This window comes from Gekko japonicus, unplaced genomic scaffold (genome assembly GCF_001447785.1).
Source record: "Gekko japonicus isolate JY-2015 unplaced genomic scaffold, Gekko_japonicus_V1.1 scaffold384, whole genome shotgun sequence".
Classification (NCBI taxonomy): Eukaryota; Metazoa; Chordata; class Lepidosauria; order Squamata; family Gekkonidae; genus Gekko; species Gekko japonicus.
In genome coordinates, this window is record NW_015175980.1 from 831,014 (window position 1) to 840,171 (window position 9,158).

Sequence of the window (9,158 nt, forward strand, 5' to 3'; positions counted from 1 at the left end):
GCCTGGAGAAGAGATGACTGAGCGGTGATATGATAACCATCTTCAAGTACTTGAAGGGCTGTCATACAGAGGATGGTACAAAGTTGTTTTCTCTTACCCCAGAAGGTCGGACCAGAACCAACAGGTTGAAATTAAATCAGAAAACTTTTCAGCTAAACATTAGGAAGAACTTCCCGACAGAGGGTTCCTCAGTGGAACAGGCTTCCTCGGGAGGTGGTGGTCTCTTCTTTTCTGGAGGTTTTCAAACAGAGGCTAGATGGCCATCTGACAGCAATGCTGATTCTGTGACCTTAGGCAGATCATGAGAGGGAGGGCAGGAAAGGTTGCATCAGTGCTTAGTTCTCATGACCCTAACGTACATGCCCAGGTAAACGCTGATTGCCACTTTCGGGTCAGGAAGCAATTTTCTCCAGGTCAACTTGGCCAGGGATCCTGGATGGTCCCACCTTCTCTTCTGGGCATAGAGCATGGGTCACTGGGGGGTGGGGGGGAGGTAGTTGTGAATTTCCTGCATTGTGCAGAGGGCTGGACTAGATGACCCAGGTGGTCCCTTCCAACTCTATGAATTTATGATTCCCACCCCAAGCTTCTTTGTCAGAATCAGATCTAGGAGACCCAAATTCAAATCCTCACTCTGTCATGGAAGCTTGCTGGGAGACCTTGGGCCAGTCACTCTTTCTCTCTCCCTAACCCACCTAGATTAATCAGAATCATAAAGTTGGAAGGGACCTCCAGGGACACCTAGTCCCACCCCCTGCACAATGCAGGAAATTCACAATTACCCCCCCTCCCTGTGACCCCTGCTCCATGCCCAGAAGATTTCAAAAAAATCCTCCAGGCTCCCTGGCCAACTTGGCCTGGAGAAAATTGCTTCCTGACCCCAAAACACAAGTACTTTACAGGGTGGGAAAGACAGAGGTGCACACAAAAGCACTCTCTTGGTTGCATGTTTTCTCATCTCTGCCTCCATCTTGCTTTTTTGAGTCATTCCCCAGTATTACATAAAGTAGGAATTTGCAGATTATGGATTCTAATGCAACAAACCCCATAAGGACTAGGAACTTTATATGAGAGCCACCTTCCAAGATTTACATGACAGTCTATGCCTAACTTTTCCCAACCTGCTAGTGTGCCTGAAGCAACAACGCAGACTGCAGACTTTGACAGCGCAAACGGCCCCACCAGGAAAAGATTCTGCCCACTTTGCCCTGCAGATGCCAGAGGCAAGGGCTCCTAGTGCCCGTCCAAACAGATTTGTTCTGCGGGGGTCACCAGCCTCTTTTTAGGAGCCCTCACCTCTGGCATCCGCAGGGGCAAAGTGGCTAAAGTCTTTTCCGGGCAGAACACACGTAATGAATAAAGATCAGCACGGAGCTCACCTGCCCATGTGAGTCACTCTAAAACTCCCTGGTAAGCAGCCTGATTATTTCTGCAGCTGCTTCGCTTAGCTAGGCCTTGGTATACACTGCCACTCCCTGCTGGCAGAGGCAGCTGGCCTTTAAAAAAAGAAAAAAGAAGGACTGAAGTTGCAAGCACACCTTCTCACTAAGACAGGAGAGGTTTCTAATTTATCTATTAAGGACCCCACTGCACTCCACCACCACCCCTTGCCTAGAGGCTCAAGGTTTTGTGTAGCAAAGTTATTTTCTCCTCAGGATGACTAGGGGATCTCAATGAGCCACTGACCTTCCTCAAACACAAGATTTAGCTGCATCTGTGACCCACCCTGTACAGCAAAAAGGAAGCGCAAAGGGTGTTCAATTCTGCTTATTAAATAAAAGTATAAATAAAGAGAGTGTGCATTCCCTGTCCAACACACAGTTGTGACCCCAGGAGGCATTAAACAACCAAATCCGCTCCTGAGTAGGCTTTTGCAATGCAACATCTAAGACATCCCGAGGTGTAGTAAAATCAGGGCTTTAGAAGGCAAAGACCCTCCCCCAGTAGGCAGGAATTTTCATCCTGAACTAAAATGTAATCATTGCTGGAAAACGTCAGAAAGTAACCAGTTCAATGTTTCTCCTTTAGGGACGGCTTTAAAAATAACAACGAGCCTAGCCCTTTCAAAGACTCAGGGAGCAAATCCTAAACAGGTCTACTTGGGAGCGAGCCCCACCAATTCCAAGGGGCTGACTCCTAGGGGAAGTGTCTTCCGGATTGCAGCCTCACGCTGGTAAAGAAGGCACCACTGGTGGGGGTGGGGGTAGGGTTGCCAGATCCAGGTTGGGAAACTCCTGGAGATTTGGGAATGGAGCCCGGGAGTTCAGTGAGGTGTGATGTCATTAAGTCCACCCTCCAAAGGCCCCCATTCGCTCCAGCGGAACTGATCGCTGTAGTCTGGAGACAAGCTGTAATTCTGAGGATCCCCGGGTCCCGCCTGGAGAATGGCATCCCCACGGTCTGATGCAACCATGCAGCAAGAAGGGAGGTTTACGGAGGGAGGGGGGAAAGTCGTGCCCGGGTTCCAACTTTTCCAAACAGGGCGTTCATTCGTGTGGCTTTTCCCATTCACGACGACAGTCGCCGGCCTCAGCCCTTGGGATTCTGCCGCTTCATAGACTTTCTAATATCGGACACGAGAGAGATTCCACATCCCCCCCGGCCCGGATTTGCAGCAATGCCAACGCGTCCACATCACGATTCCGGGCCTTGCAGATGAATATCCCGCAACCCAGGACCCCCCCAAGGGTTTGCAAAAAGCGACCGGCCCCGTCCCTCTTTTTCCTACCTGGCACTCCAGTGGGCCGGCAGAGGCGGGAGGGGGCGGCCTCCTCTTGCCCTCCCCCAGGCTGGCAGCAGCGTGCCGGGCAGGTCCACTCGAGGGGCAGGAAGAATCTCAGCCAGCGGCCATGTTGCTGTAACTCCTGCGAACACGTGGGGAGGTTCAGGGCCGCCTTCTTACCCACAATGCTTCCGCGGCGATGTGGCAGCGGCGGCCGAGGGGCGCCAGGTGGCGCTGTGCTGTGCGGATGGAGCCGCGCGTTGCTTCCCCTGCTTCCAAAACCGAAGGCTGGGCAAAAGCTTTGTGGCAGCGGTGGGATTCGAACCCACGCCCCCGAAGAGACTGGAGCCTTAATCCAGCGCCTTAGACCGCTCGGCCACGCTACCATGTTTAGGTATTGGGAGTTACCAGAATATACTCATCTCTTTTACGCAAATAATAGCTCCCCCCCTCCTTTGCTTCATGTAAAAGCTCTCGAGCCAATGTTACTTAGATCCAGGTGGGTGACTGTGTAGCTCTGAAGCAACAGAACAACGTTGGCGTCCGTGGCACCTTGAAAACCAACAAAGTTTAATTCTAGGCATAAACTGTCATGTGCATGCACATGCATACACACCAAAGCTTATGCCACCAAATTAAAAATTTTGGGTCTTCCAAGGTGCCACCGGACTCCAACTTTGTTCTAATACTTTACTTAGTAATGCATCCTCTTTCAATGCTTGTGGGAAATTCCAAAATCGTAGCTCGGGAAACCACGACTCGAAAATCAAATCGCCTAAGCAAAACGAACGCATCTGATTGCTATTTTGTTCTCTAGAGCGGATATTTAAACAAAACACGAGTCCAGCCGCACCTTAAAGACGGAGAGATCAGGAACTGCGAAGAAAACAGTCTAGGGTGGAATAAAACGTAGCCCCCCAAACGGTGCAGGGTCAGGGTCCTAGTATTTACTACAGCCGACTCACCCGGCAGACCCCCTCCACGTCTGAAACGGATCCCCGCAACTCCCGACGACGTCCCAAATGCACGCCACGTGGTCAGCCCTCTTCCACCGCCCCCCATGCAAAACTGGGGGGGTTACTTTGGCTCCCCTCCCGCATGCACATGTGTTTGCCATCGCATAACCTGTGAAGGGGACGATGCGCTTTGAATCAAGCAACGTGTTTGTGTTTTAACGCCTCTTGTGCATTCAAGCAATACGTTATTTTAAAAACCATTAAAGGCATTCACTGCCGTCTTAAACAGTTTACACACCCATTTAAGGTGCCCGTTGATTTCAATGGATTGCGTGAAGGCAGTAAGTCTTGTTAGTGGAGGAGTTTTATGCATTGCATGCACCGATCAAAAGACAAATAAGTGGTGGGTTCTAGACCAAATCAAGCCTGAACTTTCCCTGGAAGCTAAAACTGAGGGTATGGCACTTCCCCATGATCCGGAAAGAGAGCCCATGATCTGCATAATAGCTGGCTGGAAGACCACCAAGCAGTTCCAGGGTCGCTGTGCTGAGGAAGGCAATGGCAAACCACCTCTGAATGTCTGGTACCTTGACCTGGATGGCCCAGGCTAGCCCAGTCTGGTCAGATCTCAGAAGTTAAGCAGGGTCAGGCCTGGTTAGTACTTGGATGGGAGACCAACAAGGAAGTCGGCGTCACCACAGTGAAGCAGCCAGTGGCAAATAGAGTTGCCAGTCTCCAGGTGGGGCCTGGATATCTCCCGCTTCTACAACTGATCTCCAGCTGACAGAGATCAGCTCCCCTGGAGAAAAGGGCTACTTCAAAGGGTGGGCTCTGTGGCATTGGACCATGCCGAGGCCCCTCCCAAACCCCACCCTCTCCTGGATCCACCCCCAAAGTCTCCAGGTATTTTCCAACCCAGACCTGGCAACCCCACCTCTCTAACCTTGAAAACTGTACGGGGTCGCCATAACTCAGCTGTGGCCTGGCCCTGAGAGAACTTGCCGCCACCACAGCCACTGTACTTTGATCACCTTATGAGAAGACAAGACTCACTGGAAAAGACAATAATGCTAGGGAAAGTGGAAGGCAGCTGGGAAAGAGGGAGACCCAGGATGAGCAGGATGGACCCAGTCCAGGAAGCCCGGGCCAAGGCTGTGAACGAGAGGATGTTTTGAAGGTTGGCGTAAGTCGAACGTGACTGGATGGCACATCACACAACTCTGTGTTTTGGATTGTGTTGTAGGTACATCCTCACCTGTTAGTAACAATAGAGAACTTCCATGCCTCAAAGGCTAGAAATGTTTTGTCATCCCCCCAGTATTATGTATATGTAATTTAATTAATTTAATTTAAATATTATATTTAAAGTCAAAATCCGGGTTGTAAAATATTGATCAGATGAAGAATTATTGCAAGAGGCACAGAAAAAGACTCAGTTTTGAGCCAAAACCTGCTGGGTGCTGGACAGCTTTATCTCATCTCTCCTATTGACAAGGAGTTCCTTTTCCTCATGCAGACAGAATACACTCTAGCAGTTGTGTATGTGATTGATATTTTACGACCTGGATTTTGACTTTTAACATAATATCTCGTATATTTATATAATTTTAACTATACCATTATTTATGTACACTCAGTGGTGTAATTGTATATATTACAGATTCCCCTGACGTGACGAAGCCTGTTAGTGTTTTTTTTTTTTTGAAATTTTAACTAATAAAATATAGTTTTACCTGATTTTGCACCATTGGCCTTGGCCTTATTTTTTCATCTCCTAATGTCACCCTCTGGTATTGTAATATTCTGCTCTTTATGATGGCTGGGTATTTACTTGATGCTTTCCTCCTTGGAAGTCAGACCCACCTACATCAATGCAATTTAGTCACAAGAAAACCAGGCATAAGATTGCACCCTAAGGTGAAGGTAACGCTTGGGATCCCTGACCAAGCCCAGAGCTGTCTCTCGGCTGTGTTTGATGGAGGCAAAGTTGGAACTTTTGGATTTATGCCAGGAAAAGTTACCTTGCATAGACTCACTGGACGAAGCCCTGTATTCTTAGGCAGACCAGCACACACCAAGGTCAAGAAGACCCTGCTCCCACCCACCCGCCCACCCTGCTGATGCATAGGAACCCCAGTTGTGGGCACAGCACCCCCTGCAGGATGGACACCCAACTGCTCCATCCCCACAGCTTGGCATGCTGTTCTTCCAACATTCCCAGGCATGGAGTCTACATGGACGTGTGGCTTGTATGTATGTGGGTGCTGTGCTCACATTCCAGCCAGCCGCACACCCTGTTCGCTCGATCACATTGCCCTGTATATCGAAATGTTGTGTGTGTGCTGGGCTCTCTCTCACACTCTCTCAAGTGTGCATGATGGGTGTGGGTTCAAATTCCATCACTGCCAGAAAGCTTTGGAGGGCAGAGGCACGGCTCCATGATAGGTGAGGTGAAAGGGTGCCACCTGAGTTCCTAGAGTCTCTGCCCCACAAATGAAGAGGAAGAAGAGGAAGAAGAGTTGGATTTATACCCCACCCTTCACTTGGCGTCTCAGAGCAGCTTACAATCTCCTTCCTTTCCTGTTTCTACAACAGACACCCTGTGAGGTAGGTGGGCTGAGAGAGCTCTGAGAGAACTGCTCTTGTGAGAACCGCTCGAACTGTGATGGACCCAAAGTCACGCAGCCGGCTGCATGTGGAGAAGTGGGGAATCAAACCTGGTTCTCCAGATGAGAACCTGCCACTCTTAACCACTACACCAAAGCTGACCTGGAGTCAGGCATATGTGTGTTCACAAAGTCTGTGTGTGTGTAAAGTGTTGTCAAGTTGCAGCCAACTTTTGGTGACCCCACAGGATTTTCAAGGTTAGAGACTAACAGAGGTGGTTTGCCAAACCAGGCCTCATGCATAGCAACCCCGGATTTCCCATCCGAATACTAACCAGGGCAGACCCTGCTTAGCTTCAGAGATCTGGTGTGACTGGGCTAGCCATCCAGGTCAGGAGTTCTGAAAGTCTGGAATCCAGTTATTCTGGGCCACCAAAACTTCCACCAATAACAGAAACCATTTCATTCATTATAAAACATTTTTTATTTTCTAGCAAAGTCGAAAAGGAATCCTTGTACATTTCAAACTGTAGACCACTGCGCACCGCCCCCGAAAAAAGTGCTTCAGTTGCAGAGGTAACAATCTATTTTCTTTGACGATGAGTTGGGTAATTAAATCAAAAGCCAAACAGTTAACCTGTTTTATTGTATACACTTGCAATGGTGAGACAGACGCAGCTGCAGAGAAATGTCCCAGAGATTCAACTCCAAAAGCAAAGTCCTCATGAGTTTCCGCTGAACAAAGCTTATAAAAACACCGTGTAGACTGTGTAAGGCCCATTCACACATGCAAGGATATCACCTGTTTTTTCATCCCTTGAGGACTGCAGTTGAGGGGATGAGAAGAATATGGCACAGAAGCACGGTCTGTGGAATCTGATATGGATTGGGCCATTCAGACATGCCTCGGATGCTGCAGATATTAAGTCATGTATAAGTCAGCCCAAAACTAGAAAGTATCAAAAATATCACTACCTGAGGCTAAAAGGTACAGCAGAAGAATTCGGCATCATCCTCTGCAAGAGTGTGGCAAAAATTAAATGTAGTTAGTAAGAAAACAAAACTGGAGGACTTAAAGGGCACGATAAATGGGGGGGGGAGAAAAAAGGGGAGAAAGCAAGATTTGCATATTCCGCATGCTAAATATCTTCACTGGGCCTGCGTTCCTTGGTAAGCCAACTGCTAATCTCCTATTAAAGCTATCAAGTGTTTCCATTGTGTATTTTGCAAGACTAATCGCTTAGTTTTTTTAAAATCACGATGCCTTTTAGTAATACGGCAAAGCCGTTCCCAAAAGTTTATCCATTACAAACACACAGTAAAAAAAAAATTACAGAAATTAAATGAAATAAGTTGTGCATAGTTCAGTAAACACGAGTCAACCTCAAAGCAATCAGGGATGGCTGTCATCTGGCCAACAGCTAAGATGCAGAGAATTTACACTGCAGTCTTTCAAGAAAGCCCATTCAGACAGAGGAAACAAAAGGGAAATTCCACGGGTTAGATCCCATGAATCTGTTCTGCCAAATGCAAGTGCTTTCCGCCAGTGGAAGGAGCAAGCCCACCGATGTTTGGGGCTCATCTTTAGGGATTTAGGGAAGGCTCTTTCAGTTGAGGCGAAAAGCCTCTGCTAGTGGAATGGATCCACACAATCTGAGGCTCAAGAGCCTTTGTCAGGTTTTTGGAGACCTCCCCCCCCCAAGCATGTTCCAAGTTATGGGGGAGCCAGGACACAGTGTGCCCAGGGACCCCTCTGCCTACCACCAGACCCTCCCCTTGTACCTCCCTTTCTGTCCCTCTCACCTTTCTTCCCCCGGCTCGTGAGCCTTCCCCCCAGCATGCACAGCCACCCACACTGCCTGCAAGCCCTTTGCCCAGCAGTACTGGTGTAGCTGTGGTGGCTCAAGTGGTTAACACGCTGATCTGCAGGCTGTAGAAGGTCGGTACTTCAGCAGTTCGAGACCCGAGTGTGCCGCATGACGGAGAGAGCTCCCATCTCTAGTTCCAGCTCCTGCCAACCTAGCAGTTCGAAAGCAAGAAATTGCAAGTAGATAAATAGGTACCACTTCGGTGGGAAGGTAACAGCGTTCCATGCACCTTGGTGTTTAGTCATGCCGGCCACATGACCACGGAAACGTCTTCGGACAGCGCTGGCTCTTCGGCTTTGAAACGGAGATGAGCACCGCAACCCTAGAGTTGGATTCGACTGGCTTTCGGGCCTTTTACCTTTTTACTGGGCACTGTGTGTGGCCGAGGGCCCCGGCAGCTGCCCCAGCTCAGCGTATGCTGACAACCGGCCCTGCCCCAGGGCAAAAGATCCGTGGCACAAGCAAACCAGAACGCAGCCCTATAGATTGCTTTTTTTGTGCATTCTATGCACAGCATCCCATGCATAAATGCACTTACCACATGAGCTGGGCCAGTCATGTGCACTTATAGCATGCCTACATTGCCCCATGTCAGGGCCGCAGACTGCTAGTGCGGTCACACAGCACATGAATGGGTCAGCAAATAAATGTGAACTGCCACAGAAGCTGGCCAATCAAATATTATGCCAATTAAAAAAAAAATCTCAATAGATCCTTTGCCCCCTCCTCCTCCTCCCTGGAAACGGAGAGCAGGTAGTTCCAACTGACTGGGGAAAAACCTCCCTGACTCAGTTTCCAGCTCGAAGTTCAAGTCCCTGATAGAAAGGCCCTGTCTCGACAACCATCGTAGCACCCGCCTCCATTTCCCACTGCTAGATGGGCAGAGAGGGAGTGGAAGGGCAGACCCATTTGCTCAGCAGGGAGATCCGCAGGGGCACACTCCTGGGATATTAACCGATATTAATATTAACCGATATTAACCGAATTATAAGGTAAATGTGTAAAG

The 9,158-nt window shown here is 49.1% G+C and overlaps 1 protein-coding gene and 1 non-coding gene across 3 annotated transcripts in view; both read right to left on the bottom strand.

The window, feature by feature from the left end:
* Window positions 1-2,866, bottom strand: part of POLR3E (polymerase (RNA) III (DNA directed) polypeptide E (80kD)) — a 55,844-nt gene extending 52,978 nt beyond the window's left edge. Inside the window, exon 1 of one of the 2 annotated variants that reach the window (XM_015426202.1) lies at window positions 2,729-2,866. The gene's annotated coding sequence lies outside the window, so the exon portion shown is untranslated. Of the gene's footprint in view, window positions 1-1,379; window positions 1,491-2,728 lie in introns of those variants that run through there. The other variant, XM_015426203.1, reaches the window with a different exon arrangement.
* Window positions 2,867-3,026: 160 nt separating this feature from the next.
* Window positions 3,027-3,108, bottom strand: TRNAL-AAG. Its single transcript has one exon. It is a non-coding gene; the product is annotated as a tRNA-Leu (tRNA).
* Window positions 3,109-9,158: the final 6,050 nt, after the last annotated feature.